General features: G+C 43.6%; 3 non-coding genes and 3 pseudogenes across 3 annotated transcripts; all 6 read left to right on the top strand.

Moving 5' to 3' along the window:
- The first annotated feature begins 617 nt into the window (after positions 1–617).
- LOC138654277 (U2 spliceosomal RNA) lies at positions 618–818 on the top strand (annotated as a pseudogene).
- A 961-nt stretch (positions 819–1779) lies between these two features.
- LOC138654315 (U2 spliceosomal RNA) lies at positions 1780–1972 on the top strand. Its single transcript, XR_011316192.1, has one exon. It is a non-coding gene; the product is annotated as a U2 spliceosomal RNA (small nuclear RNA).
- Positions 1973–8132: 6160 nt separating this feature from the next.
- On the top strand, positions 8133–8333 carry LOC138654276 (U2 spliceosomal RNA; annotated as a pseudogene).
- A 969-nt stretch (positions 8334–9302) lies between these two features.
- LOC138654313 (U2 spliceosomal RNA) lies at positions 9303–9495 on the top strand. The gene has a single exon (XR_011316190.1). It is a non-coding gene; the product is annotated as a U2 spliceosomal RNA (small nuclear RNA).
- A 977-nt stretch (positions 9496–10472) lies between these two features.
- LOC138654312 (U2 spliceosomal RNA) lies at positions 10473–10665 on the top strand. The gene has a single exon (XR_011316189.1). It is a non-coding gene; the product is annotated as a U2 spliceosomal RNA (small nuclear RNA).
- A 6172-nt stretch (positions 10666–16837) lies between these two features.
- On the top strand, positions 16838–17038 carry LOC138654275 (U2 spliceosomal RNA; annotated as a pseudogene).
- Positions 17039–17460: the final 422 nt, after the last annotated feature.

The following is a 17460-nucleotide window of genomic DNA, read 5'->3' as shown; positions in this document are numbered from 1 at the left end:
TTCTCCTGGAGTAGATCCAAGCGTGTGTGGAGGAACGTTTTTGGGAAATTCTTGGCCAACATTCACAAAGACATCGCATGGATGGCTGCCCACCAGTGCCTCCCAACCAGAGACTTCCAGCACAGGAGAGGCCTGGTGGCGCGGGCAAAGTGCCCAAGAGACTCTTGCCGAGAGGATGAGACTGTTTTGCACCTTTTCTGGAACTGCTGTTTTGCACAAGAACTTTGGGGGAGATTGGGGATACTTTTAAAATGGGTTTGTGGTCTTAAAGATTTTAGCTATGAGTATGTTTTATATGGACTTTTTAATTGCCCCACTACACACCAGTTCAAAGTATGCTGGTGTATAATAAACTGTGCCAAAAATGCAATCTGGAAAGCGAGAAACATTTTACTTTTTAACCGTGATTTTATCTCTGTAAATGATTGTATTAAATTGGCTTTTAGTGAAATGTTTATTTATTTCTTAAAGGATGTTAAAGATGTGGGGAAGAAGGAAGCGAATCGTAGATGGTGTTTTTATATGTGGAATACTGTTTTATATTAAGTTGTTTCATGTTGTTGTATTTTATTATTGTAATTGTTTATGTTTCTTTTGCACAAAAGGTTTCATTTTTTCTTGTTGTTCTATGTCTTATGACTAAATAAAATTTTGTTGAAACCTTATCTGTTCTTATCAGTTTAATATCTGATACGTCCCCCATGTGGGGACCATATATTAAATGGCTTTTTGGAACAGGGAGCTGGAAATGGAGCTTGCTCTGTCCACTCCATGCATTGACCCGCTATTGCAGTCTCTCCGGGAACAGTGCACTCCTTCTCTGATCCGGTTTCTAAAAACAGATTGAATGGAAATTAGTCAGCACAGCAAGTTGTCTTGGAACCCTAGATGGGAATTTATTTCAGGGTTGTTAAGGAAGCACATTTCACATGCCGCTGGCTGCCAAATGTAGCATGCTGCTCGATTTCACTTGCCTAATTGCAACATTTTGTGTGCCTTGCTTTCACCTCTGTATGTATGTATGTATGTATGTATGTATGTATGTATGTATGTCAAGCATTGCATTGCATTCAATAGGCAATCAATCAATCAATCAGGCAATCAATTTTCAGTCTTTCCTGGTTGCTGCCACAGGTGTGTTAAGATGTAGGCCTGAATTAGGCCTTTCTTACAGTGTAGCAAATATACTGTGCCATCTACAGAATTAGGCCCCTGCCTGCTGTCAGCACTTGGTATTTAAATTGAAGCATCCAATGAGTAGTTCTGCCATACATACCACATTTGTGACCACCGATCATGAATTCTTTTGGAAGACATTGTTTACCTCTTGTGGACCACCGACTTTGAAATGCGGTGTATGATAGGTATTTGAAAAAAAGGAAAACTGGTGTCTGTGCTGATCTCGAATCTGCTAGTCTTGTGTCTTGTAGATACACCTGTGTGAGGAGTATTCTAATGCTTTTGACCAACCAGGTGCGCTGCCTGCAGTCGATAGAATCTTAGCACGGAACCTTCACCTGCAGTCACAATGGGGATGGTGGGTGTGTCAAAGTGGGCAGAGTTATGCAGATTCAAAACGCGTTGGGCGCAGCTTCAACGAGCACACACAGACACACACAGCCAAACAACCGACCAAAACCCAAGCACACCCGAACTGTCATTGAGAATGCATCCAGAGTTTCTGAAAATGTCTTCCTTGCGGCAATCTTTGGCTCGGTCTCCACAATGGGTGTCGGTTGTAGGCCTGGGTGCGTCTGAAATGGCCAACCATTTCAGGCCATCGCTTCTCGGCCTCCTATGGCTAAGATCAAGTGTAGTATCTGTTCTTATCAGTTTAATATCTGATACGTCCCCCATGTGGGGACCATATATTAAATGGCTTTTTGGAACAGGGAGCTGGAAATGGAGCTTGCTCTGTCCACTCCATGCATTGACCCGCTATTGCAGTCTCTCCGGGAACAGTGCACTCCTTCTCTGATCCGGTTTCTAAAAACAGATTGAATGGAAATTAGTCAGCACAGCAAGTTGTCTTGGAACCCTAGATGGGAATTTATTTCAGGGTTGTTAAGGAAGCACATTTCACATGCCGCTGGCTGCCAAATGTAGCATGCTGCTCGATTTCACTTGCCTAATTGCAACATTTTGTGTGCCTTGCTTTCACCTCTGTATGTATGTATGTATGTATGTATGTATGTATGTATGTATGTATGTCAAGCATTGCATTGCATTCAATAGGCAATCAATCAATCAATCAGGCAATCAATTTTCAGTCTTTCCTGGTTGCTGCCACAGGTGTGTTAAGATGTAGGCCTGAATTAGGCCTTTCTTACAGTGTAGCAAATATACTGTGCCATCTACAGAATTAGGCCCCTGCCTGCTGTCAGCACTTGGTATTTAAATTGAAGCATCCAATGAGTAGTTCTGCCATACATACCACATTTGTGACCACCGATCATGAATTCTTTTGGAAGACATTGTTTACCTCTTGTGGACCACCGACTTTGAAATGCGGTGTATGATAGGTATTTGAAAAAAAGGAAAACTGGTGTCTGTGCTGATCTCGAATCTGCTAGTCTTGTGTCTTGTAGATACACCTGTGTGAGGAGTATTCTAATGCTTTTGACCAACCAGGTGCGCTGCCTGCAGTCGATAGAATCTTAGCACGGAACCTTCACCTGCAGTCACAATGGGGATGGTGGGTGTGTCAAAGTGGGCAGAGTTATGCAGATTCAAAACGCGTTGGGCGCAGCTTCAACGAGCACACACAGACACACACAGCCAAACAACCGACCAAAACCCAAGCACACCCGAACTGTCATTGAGAATGCATCCAGAGTTTCTGAAAATGTCTTCCTTGCGGCAATCTTTGGCTCGGTCTCCACAATGGGTGTCGGTTGTAGGCCTGGGTGCGTCTGAAATGGCCAACCATTTCAGGCCATCGCTTCTCGGCCTTTTGGCTGCGATCGATCAGTTTAACTGTGAGATTGTAGTCAGGTCGGGTGCTTTCGGTACCCTCTCTCTCGGCCTGGGGGGATCGCTCCTCTTCGGAGGGGCTTCACCCCCCTGCTGCTATAGGGAGAGAGGATTAGTCCGGAGCAACGAGTTGCGATCGCCTTAAAAGGGCGCTAGCCTTTTTTTGTGTTTACAGCTGGAGTTCTTTCTCGGAAGGATGCCGGCTGCACTTACCTTTGCATCGGGTGAACCCCGGATGAGGAACACGGTCCGTATCGAGGTCTTGGAGAGATTCCGGAAGGAGAAAGAAATCCGCTACGTTTGCAACACCGTCCTTCTTGGGATCCTGGAGTTCGGCAGAGAGGACATCTTCTGTTTTCAGGACAATGAGCAGAAAGGTACTTATACTATTACCTTTAGGAGCCATGGTTGTTGTCAGCAGTTGGTCCAAAAGGTGAATGACAACATCTTTGCTGATGAACTGGAGGGCCTGGTCTTCTCCCTGCTTTTCGTCCAAGAGGAGGTACAAATGATTGTTTTCTTTCCAAATCCTTTTGTGGAAGTACTGGACATTTTAACCTGTTTGCGTCGCTATTGCGATGAAGTAACCTTTCAAGGGAATGTTAAAAACGCCGTTGGTTTCTGGTGTGGCAAGCGGAAATTCCTGGTGCGGCTGAAGAAAAATCCGGAGGGCTTTGGAGGAACAGAACATCCCCCCTCTACCATCACCATTGGGAAGAGCCGTGGCTACTTATTCTACACAGGTATGCCTATGTATTGCAGGAACTGTGGCAAGATGGGGCATACCCAAGGGAATTGTGTGGAAAGAAGGGCATTCCGCTGCAGCAATTGTGGTCAATTCGGACACTTCATGAAGGATTGCCCTCAAAAGAAGGCTTGTAACCTATGCGGGGAGGTTGGACATATGTTCCGAGGATGCCCACATAGGACTAAAGTCCGTACGTATGCAGAGGCGGCTGAGAGACCCGTGCCAAGGCAGGAACCAGCTATTGTCCCGGTCCATGCTGAGCTGAGTATCCCGGAGACCGGAGTAAGGCCTGAGCCAAGTCCCACTGTTCCTACAGCAGGGGAGGCGGCTGAGAAGGCCAAGGGCGCAGAGGAGAAGGTGGGGACGGAGCAGGAGTGTGGTGGCCCTCAGGGAGGCCCTCCTGTGTCGAAGTCCCGGAAAAAGGGCGGAGGGCGGACCACCCAGAGACTGGAGCAGGGGGACTCTCCCGTTGGGGGGGTAACCCTTGTGTCGAAGGTCTCGAATGAGGCTGGTGTGTTGGAGCAGAGCGCCCCCACTATGTTGGCGGTGGGGGGCACTGTGGCGAAGACCCCAGTCATTCCCAGGGACTCGAGCCAGCAGACCGCAGTTTTTTCTCCTACAGGTGATGGTGTGGATGAGGTCATTGTGCCAGATCCGGAGGCCCCCCAGGAAGTAAGAGGCCATGTAGCTATCACAGAGGACGACTGTACGAGTGAGCTGCCTGAGCCTTCTGGAAAGAAGCTGCGAGGGGATACTCTTCTGGAGGCCAATCCAGAGTCTCCGGATGTGTGTTTTCCCAGCGGAGACATGTGGCTGAACACGGACTCTTCTGGGTATCCATTACCGGGTTCCTCGGATCCCCAGAACATTGACTCTTTTTCCACACTGCCAGATGTGATTGAGGAGTTTATGGAAGTCATTGAGGATATCTCTCCTCCCTCATGACATAAATGCCATCCATGAGGTGTCTCTCACTTAATGTGAGATCTCTAAAGAGCCCTGTCCGCAGGGCTGCTCTTTTTGATTTTTTTGAAACATTAGACTTTGATATATGTTTTTTACAGGAGTGTGGTCTGCAGCATGGAATCCGGTATAACGAGATAAAAAAGGACTGGAAACTAGGGCCCTCTGTATGGTCGGGCTCGAACGAAAACAAGTCTGCTGGTGTGGGTCTGCTCTGCCGAGGTAATAACATCATCATCTCCTCTGTTACTGAGATTGTACCCGGCAGAGCTATCCTAGTGCATTTGTGTTTTAATAATTTTAATTTCCGTGTCATTAATGTGTACGCTCCACCAGATAAACAGGAGCGTATACGTTTGTTTGAAATTCTACCGGTATTCTGTGTAGGGTCATCTCCTCTCTTGGTAGCTGGGGACTTTAATTGCCTGAATGTGAATGAGCGCCGAGGAGGGGGTGACCCAATCCGTAAGTTAGATAAGTCGTGTTTTTTACTAAATAGCTTGCAGACTGATTTTAAGTTATGCGATGCCTGGAGGTCGCTTTCGCCGACGGACCCAGGATTTACATGGTCCGGTCGGGGAGTGGCTTCCAGGATCGATTTTATGTTTTTATCTGAGGATTTTAGCCCTGTACAATTTGTTTTAATGCCTAATTTATTCTCTGATCATAAAATGTTAAGCGTAAAGATAGAGTATCAAGGAGAGCTGAGGATAAATAGAGGTTTGTGGCGTCTGGGGGTCCATTTGCTGGAAGACCCTCAGGTGAGGTCAGACTTCTGTAATGCCTACCAGGAATGGAGACAGTTAAGGCCTCCATATATTAAAATCCTATCCTGGTGGGAAGTGATCAAAGATAAAATAAGGTTTTTTTTTATCAGGGCTGGAAAGAGGAAGGCGCGGCGGAAAAAGCAGATTTATGTAAATTTAAATATGAGACTGCAAACTCTCCATAAATTTAAAGAGATAGGACTAGAGGTGGAAGATGATATTGCAAGCCTAAAAACTGAAATACAATTGTGCCTTGATCAAAAAGGTAAAGAAATAATTTTTAATTCCAAAGTGAAACATTTAGAAGAAGGTGAGAAGTGTACACGTTTCTTTTTTAAAAAAGTGATGGAGAAAAAGGAGACGATCACCTGTCTTGATGGAGAAACAACTGTGGAAGGTATGAAGAAGGTGGCTTTTAATTTTTATAGAGACCTTTTTAGTAAAAAAAGTGTAAATAATGTTTTTTTACAAGATGCTCTTAATATCCTGGATTTTAAGTTAAGTTCTGTAGACCAGGGGTTTTTAATAGAAGATCTTAGCATGGAAGAACTTTTTAGTGTTTTTAAAAGTTTTTCAAAAGGGAAAGCCCCAGGAGCAGATGGTCTACCTGTTGAATTTTATTTGACTTTTTGGGATGTTTTAAAGGAGGATCTTTTAGCACTTTTTAAAGAGGTTTTTATGTGTTCAGAGCTGCCTAAGTCATGGAGGAGGGGGATAGTGTCCTTAATTTATAAGAAAAAGGGCGCTCGTGATGACCTCAGGAATTGGAGGCCTATCACCCTCCTCAACATGGACTATAAAGTTTTAGCTAAAATTATTGCTTGTCGTTTTAAAACTGTGATTAATAAATTGATACAACCCGAACAAGTATGTGGAGTACCAGGGAGGAATATTGCTGAGATTTTAAATGTTATTAGAGATGCAATATGGTACTCTAGGGATAGAAGTCAGAGCCTGGCCCTGTTGGCGCTGGACTTTGAAAAGGCGTTTGACAGGGTCTCGCATGAGTATCTTTTTAAAGTTTTAAAACAAATGGCGATCCCCGACATGTTTTTATCTCGTATTATGATTTTATATAATAATGTGTTTTCTCAAATTTCTGTCAATGGTTTTTTAACAGATTTTATCCCGTTGGAATCCGGAGTGAAGCAGGGGTGTCCATTATCCCCAATTCTTTTTATTTGTGCTATGGAACCCCTGCTGTGTATGATCCGGAGAGATAAAGTGGTCCGAGGGGTTCCTATTCCGGGTGGAGGAGGGGCCCAAGTCAAAGTATTTGCCTACATGGATGATGTTACTGCCATCTGTACAGATCCTGCTTCACTCCGGAGAGTGGTAATGTGCACCAATTTTTTTAGTCAGGCTTCAGGTTTTAAAATGAATTTTAATAAAACTGAATGTTTGATTTTGGGTTCCTGGGATACAAATGACCTACCAGCAGTAAAATTGAGGCACGACGAGGTAAAAATTTTGGGTATAGTATTTGATGCTAAAAATGATGGACACGTGAGCTGGGAGGAGGTACAGCATAAAATGGTGAAAAAGCTCTCCTTCTGGAATTTGAGATGCTTGTCGATTGAAGGGAAAATTTTAATTATTAAATCTGTTTTATTGCCTATGATGCTTTATGTTGCCATGGTATATCCTCCTTCTGAGTTGATACTAAAAAAACTAACTCGATGTATTTTTATGTTCATTTGGGGATCAAAAATGGAAAAGCTGAGGCGAACGGAAATGTACAAGAAACAACAAAATGGAGGAAAAGATGTCCCTGACTTGCATTTGTATTTATATGTAAATTTCTTTTGTTTTTGTTTTAAAGTTTTTAACACTAATTCTACTTTTAGTCTGTTTTTAAAATATACTTGCGGTTTTATCTTTAAAAAATGGTTCAGGCCATGTTTATCAGCACCCATTTTATTATGCCCGCCCAAGCATTTTATTGTTTTAGAAAAGGTGATAAGGACTTATAAATTAAAGGACTTGGATGCCGATCTCCTTCTGGACAGAAAAAAATTGATGGTTCATCTGAGAAGAGAAGAAGGAGTGTCCCCTGTGAGCAACTTCTCCTGGAGTAGATCCAAGCGTGTGTGGAGGAACGTTTTTGGGAAATTCTTGGCCAACATTCACAAAGACATCGCATGGATGGCTGCCCACCAGTGCCTCCCAACCAGAGACTTCCAGCACAGGAGAGGCCTGGTGGCGCGGGCAAAGTGCCCAAGAGACTCTTGCCGAGAGGATGAGACTGTTTTGCACCTTTTCTGGAACTGCTGTTTTGCACAAGAACTTTGGGGGAGATTGGGGATACTTTTAAAATGGGTTTGTGGTCTTAAAGATTTTAGCTATGAGTATGTTTTATATGGACTTTTTAATTGCCCCACTACACACCAGTTCAAAGTATGCTGGTGTATAATAAACTGTGCCAAAAATGCAATCTGGAAAGCGAGAAACATTTTACTTTTTAACCGTGATTTTATCTCTGTAAATGATTGTATTAAATTGGCTTTTAGTGAAATGTTTATTTATTTCTTAAAGGATGTTAAAGATGTGGGGAAGAAGGAAGCGAATCGTAGATGGTGTTTTTATATGTGGAATACTGTTTTATATTAAGTTGTTTCATGTTGTTGTATTTTATTATTGTAATTGTTTATGTTTCTTTTGCACAAAAGGTTTCATTTTTTCTTGTTGTTCTATGTCTTATGACTAAATAAAATTTTGTTGAAACCTTATCTGTTCTTATCAGTTTAATATCTGATACGTCCCCCATGTGGGGACCATATATTAAATGGCTTTTTGGAACAGGGAGCTGGAAATGGAGCTTGCTCTGTCCACTCCATGCATTGACCCGCTATTGCAGTCTCTCCGGGAACAGTGCACTCCTTCTCTGATCCGGTTTCTAAAAACAGATTGAATGGAAATTAGTCAGCACAGCAAGTTGTCTTGGAACCCTAGATGGGAATTTATTTCAGGGTTGTTAAGGAAGCACATTTCACATGCCGCTGGCTGCCAAATGTAGCATGCTGCTCGATTTCACTTGCCTAATTGCAACATTTTGTGTGCCTTGCTTTCACCTCTGTATGTATGTATGTATGTATGTATGTATGTATGTATGTATGTATGTATGTCAAGCATTGCATTGCATTCAATAGGCAATCAATCAATCAATCAGGCAATCAATTTTCAGTCTTTCCTGGTTGCTGCCACAGGTGTGTTAAGATGTAGGCCTGAATTAGGCCTTTCTTACAGTGTAGCAAATATACTGTGCCATCTACAGAATTAGGCCCCTGCCTGCTGTCAGCACTTGGTATTTAAATTGAAGCATCCAATGAGTAGTTCTGCCATACATACCACATTTGTGACCACCGATCATGAATTCTTTTGGAAGACATTGTTTACCTCTTGTGGACCACCGACTTTGAAATGCGGTGTATGATAGGTATTTGAAAAAAAGGAAAACTGGTGTCTGTGCTGATCTCGAATCTGCTAGTCTTGTGTCTTGTAGATACACCTGTGTGAGGAGTATTCTAATGCTTTTGACCAACCAGGTGCGCTGCCTGCAGTCGATAGAATCTTAGCACGGAACCTTCACCTGCAGTCACAATGGGGATGGTGGGTGTGTCAAAGTGGGCAGAGTTATGCAGATTCAAAACGCGTTGGGCGCAGCTTCAACGAGCACACACAGACACACACAGCCAAACAACCGACCAAAACCCAAGCACACCCGAACTGTCATTGAGAATGCATCCAGAGTTTCTGAAAATGTCTTCCTTGCGGCAATCTTTCGCTCGGTCTCCACAATGGGTGTCGGTTGTAGGCCTGGGTGCGTCTGAAATGGCCAACCATTTCAGGCCATCGCTTCTCGGCCTCCTATGGCTAAGATCAAGTGTAGTATCTGTTCTTATCAGTTTAATATCTGATACGTCCCCCATGTGGGGACCATATATTAAATGGCTTTTTGGAACAGGGAGCTGGAAATGGAGCTTGCTCTGTCCACTCCATGCATTGACCCGCTATTGCAGTCTCTCCGGGAACAGTGCACTCCTTCTCTGATCCGGTTTCTAAAAACAGATTGAATGGAAATTAGTCAGCACAGCAAGTTGTCTTGGAACCCTAGATGGGAATTTATTTCAGGGTTGTTAAGGAAGCACATTTCACATGCCGCTGGCTGCCAAATGTAGCATGCTGCTCGATTTCACTTGCCTAATTGCAACATTTTGTGTGCCTTGCTTTCACCTCTGTATGTATGTATGTATGTATGTATGTATGTATGTATGTATGTATGTATGTATGTCAAGCATTGCATTGCATTCAATAGGCAATCAATCAATCAATCAATCAGGCAATCAATTTTCAGTCTTTCCTGGTTGCTGCCACAGGTGTGTTAAGATGTAGGCCTGAATTAGGCCTTTCTTACAGTGTAGCAAATATACTGTGCCATCTACAGAATTAGGCCCCTGCCTGCTGTCAGCACTTGGTATTTAAATTGAAGCATCCAATGAGTAGTTCTGCCATACATACCACATTTGTGACCACCGATCATGAATTCTTTTGGAAGACATTGTTTACCTCTTGTGGACCACCGACTTTGAAATGCGGTGTATGATAGGTATTTGAAAAAAAGGAAAACTGGTGTCTGTGCTGATCTCGAATCTGCTAGTCTTGTGTCTTGTAGATACACCTGTGTGAGGAGTATTCTAATGCTTTTGACCAACCAGGTGCGCTGCCTGCAGTCGATAGAATCTTAGCACGGAACCTTCACCTGCAGTCACAATGGGGATGGTGGGTGTGTCAAAGTGGGCAGAGTTATGCAGATTCAAAACGCGTTGGGCGCAGCTTCAACGAGCACACACAGACACACACAGCCAAACAACCGACCAAAACCCAAGCACACCCGAACTGTCATTGAGAATGCATCCAGAGTTTCTGAAAATGTCTTCCTTGCGGCAATCTTTGGCTCGGTCTCCACAATGGGTGTCGGTTGTAGGCCTGGGTGCGTCTGAAATGGCCAACCATTTCAGGCCATCGCTTCTCGGCCTCCTATGGCTAAGATCAAGTGTAGTATCTGTTCTTATCAGTTTAATATCTGATACGTCCCCCATGTGGGGACCATATATTAAATGGCTTTTTGGAACAGGGAGCTGGAAATGGAGCTTGCTCTGTCCACTCCATGCATTGACCCGCTATTGCAGTCTCTCCGGGAACAGTGCACTCCTTCTCTGATCCGGTTTCTAAAAACAGATTGAATGGAAATTAGTCAGCACAGCAAGTTGTCTTGGAACCCTAGATGGGAATTTATTTCAGGGTTGTTAAGGAAGCACATTTCACATGCCGCTGGCTGCCAAATGTAGCATGCTGCTCGATTTCACTTGCCTAATTGCAACATTTTGTGTGCCTTGCTTTCACCTCTGTATGTATGTATGTATGTATGTATGTATGTATGTATGTATGTATGTATGTATGTCAAGCATTGCATTGCATTCAATAGGCAATCAATCAATCAATCAATCAGGCAATCAATTTTCAGTCTTTCCTGGTTGCTGCCACAGGTGTGTTAAGATGTAGGCCTGAATTAGGCCTTTCTTACAGTGTAGCAAATATACTGTGCCATCTACAGAATTAGGCCCCTGCCTGCTGTCAGCACTTGGTATTTAAATTGAAGCATCCAATGAGTAGTTCTGCCATACATACCACATTTGTGACCACCGATCATGAATTCTTTTGGAAGACATTGTTTACCTCTTGTGGACCACCGACTTTGAAATGCGGTGTATGATAGGTATTTGAAAAAAAGGAAAACTGGTGTCTGTGCTGATCTCGAATCTGCTAGTCTTGTGTCTTGTAGATACACCTGTGTGAGGAGTATTCTAATGCTTTTGACCAACCAGGTGCGCTGCCTGCAGTCGATAGAATCTTAGCACGGAACCTTTACCTGCAGTCACAATGGGGATGGTGGGTGTGTCAAAGTGGGCAGAGTTATGCAGATTCAAAACGCGTTGGGCGCAGCTTCAACGAGCACACACAGACACACACAGCCAAACAACCGACCAAAACCCAAGCACACCCGAACTGTCATTGAGAATGCATCCAGAGTTTCTGAAAATGTCTTCCTTGCGGCAATCTTTGGCTCGGTCTCCACAATGGGTGTCGGTTGTAGGCCTGGGTGCGTCTGAAATGGCCAACCATTTCAGGCCATCGCTTCTCGGCCTTTTGGCTGCGATCGATCAGTTTAACTGTGAGATTGTAGTCAGGTCGGGTGCTTTCGGTACCCTCTCTCTCGGCCTGGGGGGATCGCTCCTCTTCGGAGGGGCTTCACCCCCCTGCTGCTATAGGGAGAGAGGATTAGTCCGGAGCAACGAGTTGCGATCGCCTTAAAAGGGCGCTAGCCTTTTTTTGTGTTTACAGCTGGAGTTCTTTCTCGGAAGGATGCCGGCTGCACTTACCTTTGCATCGGGTGAACCCCGGATGAGGAACACGGTCCGTATCGAGGTCTTGGAGAGATTCCGGAAGGAGAAAGAAATCCGCTACGTTTGCAACACCGTCCTTCTTGGGATCCTGGAGTTCGGCAGAGAGGACATCTTCTGTTTTCAGGACAATGAGCAGAAAGGTACTTATACTATTACCTTTAGGAGCCATGGTTGTTGTCAGCAGTTGGTCCAAAAGGTGAATGACAACATCTTTGCTGATGAACTGGAGGGCCTGGTCTTCTCCCTGCTTTTCGTCCAAGAGGAGGTACAAATGATTGTTTTCTTTCCAAATCCTTTTGTGGAAGTACTGGACATTTTAACCTGTTTGCGTCGCTATTGCGATGAAGTAACCTTTCAAGGGAATGTTAAAAACGCCGTTGGTTTCTGGTGTGGCAAGCGGAAATTCCTGGTGCGGCTGAAGAAAAATCCGGAGGGCTTTGGAGGAACAGAACATCCCCCCTCTACCATCACCATTGGGAAGAGCCGTGGCTACTTATTCTACACAGGTATGCCTATGTATTGCAGGAACTGTGGCAAGATGGGGCATACCCAAGGGAATTGTGTGGAAAGAAGGGCATTCCGCTGCAGCAATTGTGGTCAATTCGGACACTTCATGAAGGATTGCCCTCAAAAGAAGGCTTGTAACCTATGCGGGGAGGTTGGACATATGTTCCGAGGATGCCCACATAGGACTAAAGTCCGTACGTATGCAGAGGCGGCTGAGAGACCCGTGCCAAGGCAGGAACCAGCTATTGTCCCGGTCCATGCTGAGCTGAGTATCCCGGAGACCGGAGTAAGGCCTGAGCCAAGTCCCACTGTTCCTACAGCAGGGGAGGCGGCTGAGAAGGCCAAGGGCGCAGAGGAGAAGGTGGGGACGGAGCAGGAGTGTGGTGGCCCTCAGGGAGGCCCTCCTGTGTCGAAGTCCCGGAAAAAGGGCGGAGGGCGGACCACCCAGAGACTGGAGCAGGGGGACTCTCCCGTTGGGGGGGTAACCCTTGTGTCGAAGGTCTCGAATGAGGCTGGTGTGTTGGAGCAGAGCGCCCCCACTATGTTGGCGGTGGGGGGCACTGTGGCGAAGACCCCAGTCATTCCCAGGGACTCGAGCCAGCAGACCGCAGTTTTTTCTCCTACAGGTGATGGTGTGGATGAGGTCATTGTGCCAGATCCGGAGGCCCCCCAGGAAGTAAGAGGCCATGTAGCTATCACAGAGGACGACTGTACGAGTGAGCTGCCTGAGCCTTCTGGAAAGAAGCTGCGAGGGGATACTCTTCTGGAGGCCAATCCAGAGTCTCCGGATGTGTGTTTTCCCAGCGGAGACATGTGGCTGAACACGGACTCTTCTGGGTATCCATTACCGGGTTCCTCGGATCCCCAGAACATTGACTCTTTTTCCACACTGCCAGATGTGATTGAGGAGTTTATGGAAGTCATTGAGGATATCTCTCCTCCCTCATGACATAAATGCCATCCATGAGGTGTCTCTCACTTAATGTGAGATCTCTAAAGAGCCCTGTCCGCAGGGCTGCTCTTTTTGATTTTTTTGAAACATTAGACTTTGATATATGTTTTTTACAGGAGTGTGGTCTGCAGCATGGAATCCGGTATAACGAGATAAAAAAGGACTGGAAACTAGGGCCCTCTGTATGGTCGGGCTCGAACGAAAACAAGTCTGCTGGTGTGGGTCTGCTCTGCCGAGGTAATAACATCATCATCTCCTCTGTTACTGAGATTGTACCCGGCAGAGCTATCCTAGTGCATTTGTGTTTTAATAATTTTAATTTCCGTGTCATTAATGTGTACGCTCCACCAGATAAACAGGAGCGTATACGTTTGTTTGAAATTCTACCGGTATTCTGTGTAGGGTCATCTCCTCTCTTGGTAGCTGGGGACTTTAATTGCCTGAATGTGAATGAGCGCCGAGGAGGGGGTGACCCAATCCGTAAGTTAGATAAGTCGTGTTTTTTACTAAATAGCTTGCAGACTGATTTTAAGTTATGCGATGCCTGGAGGTCGCTTTCGCCGACGGACCCAGGATTTACATGGTCCGGTCGGGGAGTGGCTTCCAGGATCGATTTTATGTTTTTATCTGAGGATTTTAGCCCTGTACAATTTGTTTTAATGCCTAATTTATTCTCTGATCATAAAATGTTAAGCGTAAAGATAGAGTATCAAGGAGAGCTGAGGATAAATAGAGGTTTGTGGCGTCTGGGGGTCCATTTGCTGGAAGACCCTCAGGTGAGGTCAGACTTCTGTAATGCCTACCAGGAATGGAGACAGTTAAGGCCTCCATATATTAAAATCCTATCCTGGTGGGAAGTGATCAAAGATAAAATAAGGTTTTTTTTTATCAGGGCTGGAAAGAGGAAGGCGCGGCGGAAAAAGCAGATTTATGTAAATTTAAATATGAGACTGCAAACTCTCCATAAATTTAAAGAGATAGGACTAGAGGTGGAAGATGATATTGCAAGCCTAAAAACTGAAATACAATTGTGCCTTGATCAAAAAGGTAAAGAAATAATTTTTAATTCCAAAGTGAAACATTTAGAAGAAGGTGAGAAGTGTACACGTTTCTTTTTTAAAAAAGTGATGGAGAAAAAGGAGACGATCACCTGTCTTGATGGAGAAACAACTGTGGAAGGTATGAAGAAGGTGGCTTTTAATTTTTATAGAGACCTTTTTAGTAAAAAAAGTGTAAATAATGTTTTTTTACAAGATGCTCTTAATATCCTGGATTTTAAGTTAAGTTCTGTAGACCAGGGGTTTTTAATAGAAGATCTTAGCATGGAAGAACTTTTTAGTGTTTTTAAAAGTTTTTCAAAAGGGAAAGCCCCAGGAGCAGATGGTCTACCTGTTGAATTTTATTTGACTTTTTGGGATGTTTTAAAGGAGGATCTTTTAGCACTTTTTAAAGAGGTTTTTATGTGTTCAGAGCTGCCTAAGTCATGGAGGAGGGGGATAGTGTCCTTAATTTATAAGAAAAAGGGCGCTCGTGATGACCTCAGGAATTGGAGGCCTATCACCCTCCTCAACATGGACTATAAAGTTTTAGCTAAAATTATTGCTTGTCGTTTTAAAACTGTGATTAATAAATTGATACAACCCGAACAAGTATGTGGAGTACCAGGGAGGAATATTGCTGAGATTTTAAATGTTATTAGAGATGCAATATGGTACTCTAGGGATAGAAGTCAGAGCCTGGCCCTGTTGGCGCTGGACTTTGAAAAGGCGTTTGACAGGGTCTCGCATGAGTATCTTTTTAAAGTTTTAAAACAAATGGCGATCCCCGACATGTTTTTATCTCGTATTATGATTTTATATAATAATGTGTTTTCTCAAATTTCTGTCAATGGTTTTTTAACAGATTTTATCCCGTTGGAATCCGGAGTGAAGCAGGGGTGTCCATTATCCCCAATTCTTTTTATTTGTGCTATGGAACCCCTGCTGTGTATGATCCGGAGAGATAAAGTGGTCCGAGGGGTTCCTATTCCGGGTGGAGGAGGGGCCCAAGTCAAAGTATTTGCCTACATGGATGATGTTACTGCCATCTGTACAGATCCTGCTTCACTCCGGAGAGTGGTAATGTGCACCAATTTTTTTAGTCAGGCTTCAGGTTTTAAAATGAATTTTAATAAAACTGAATGTTTGATTTTGGGTTCCTGGGATACAAATGACCTACCAGCAGTAAAATTGAGGCACGACGAGGTAAAAATTTTGGGTATAGTATTTGATGCTAAAAATGATGGACACGTGAGCTGGGAGGAGGTACAGCATAAAATGGTGAAAAAGCTCTCCTTCTGGAATTTGAGATGCTTGTCGATTGAAGGGAAAATTTTAATTATTAAATCTGTTTTATTGCCTATGATGCTTTATGTTGCCATGGTATATCCTCCTTCTGAGTTGATACTAAAAAAACTAACTCGATGTATTTTTATGTTCATTTGGGGATCAAAAATGGAAAAGCTGAGGCGAACGGAAATGTACAAGAAACAACAAAATGGAGGAAAAGATGTCCCTGACTTGCATTTGTATTTATATGTAAATTTCTTTTGTTTTTGTTTTAAAGTTTTTAACACTAATTCTACTTTTAGTCTGTTTTTAAAATATACTTGCGGTTTTATCTTTAAAAAATGGTTCAGGCCATGTTTATCAGCACCCATTTTATTATGCCCGCCCAAGCATTTTATTGTTTTAGAAAAGGTGATAAGGACTTATAAATTAAAGGACTTGGATGCCGATCTCCTTCTGGACAGAAAAAAATTGATGGTTCATCTGAGAAGAGAAGAAGGAGTGTCCCCTGTGAGCAACTTCTCCTGGAGTAGATCCAAGCGTGTGTGGAGGAACGTTTTTGGGAAATTCTTGGCCAACATTCACAAAGACATCGCATGGATGGCTGCCCACCAGTGCCTCCCAACCAGAGACTTCCAGCACAGGAGAGGCCTGGTGGCGCGGGCAAAGTGCCCAAGAGACTCTTGCCGAGAGGATGAGACTGTTTTGCACCTTTTCTGGAACTGCTGTTTTGCACAAGAACTTTGGGGGAGATTGGGGATACTTTTAAAATGGGTTTGTGGTCTTAAAGATTTTAGCTATGAGTATGTTTTATATGGACTTTTTAATTGCCCCACTACACACCAGTTCAAAGTATGCTGGTGTATAATAAACTGTGCCAAAAATGCAATCTGGAAAGCGAGAAACATTTTACTTTTTAACCGTGATTTTATCTCTGTAAATGATTGTATTAAATTGGCTTTTAGTGAAATGTTTATTTATTTCTTAAAGGATGTTAAAGATGTGGGGAAGAAGGAAGCGAATCGTAGATGGTGTTTTTATATGTGGAATACTGTTTTATATTAAGTTGTTTCATGTTGTTGTATTTTATTATTGTAATTGTTTATGTTTCTTTTGCACAAAAGGTTTCATTTTTTCTTGTTGTTCTATGTCTTATGACTAAATAAAATTTTGTTGAAACCTTATCTGTTCTTATCAGTTTAATATCTGATACGTCCCCCATGTGGGGACCATATATTAAATGGCTTTTTGGAACAGGGAGCTGGAAATGGAGCTTGCTCTGTCCACTCCATGCATTGACCCGCTATTGCAGTCTCTCCGGGAACAGTGCACTCCTTCTCTGATCCGGTTTCTAAAAACAGATTGAATGGAAATTAGTCAGCACAGCAAGTTGTCTTGGAACCCTAGATGGGAATTTATTTCAGGGTTGTTAAGGAAGCACATTTCACATGCCGCTGGCTGCCAAATGTAGCATGCTGCTCGATTTCACTTGCCTAATTGCAACATTTTGTGTGCCTTGCTTTCACCTCTGTATGTATGTATGTATGTATGTATGTATGTATGTATGTATGTATGTATGTATGTCAAGCATTGCATTGCATTCAATAGGCAATCAATCAATCAATCAATCAGGCAATCAATTTTCAGTCTTTCCTGGTTGCTGCCACAGGTGTGTTAAGATGTAGGCCTGAATTAGGCCTTTCTTACAGTGTAGCAAATATACTGTGCCATCTACAGAATTAGGCCCCTGCCTGCTGTC

This window comes from Ranitomeya imitator, unplaced genomic scaffold (genome assembly GCF_032444005.1).
Source record: "Ranitomeya imitator isolate aRanImi1 unplaced genomic scaffold, aRanImi1.pri SCAFFOLD_257, whole genome shotgun sequence".
NCBI classification, from domain to species: Eukaryota; Metazoa; Chordata; class Amphibia; order Anura; family Dendrobatidae; genus Ranitomeya; species Ranitomeya imitator.
This window is presented reverse-complemented; position numbering and strand designations above follow the sequence as displayed.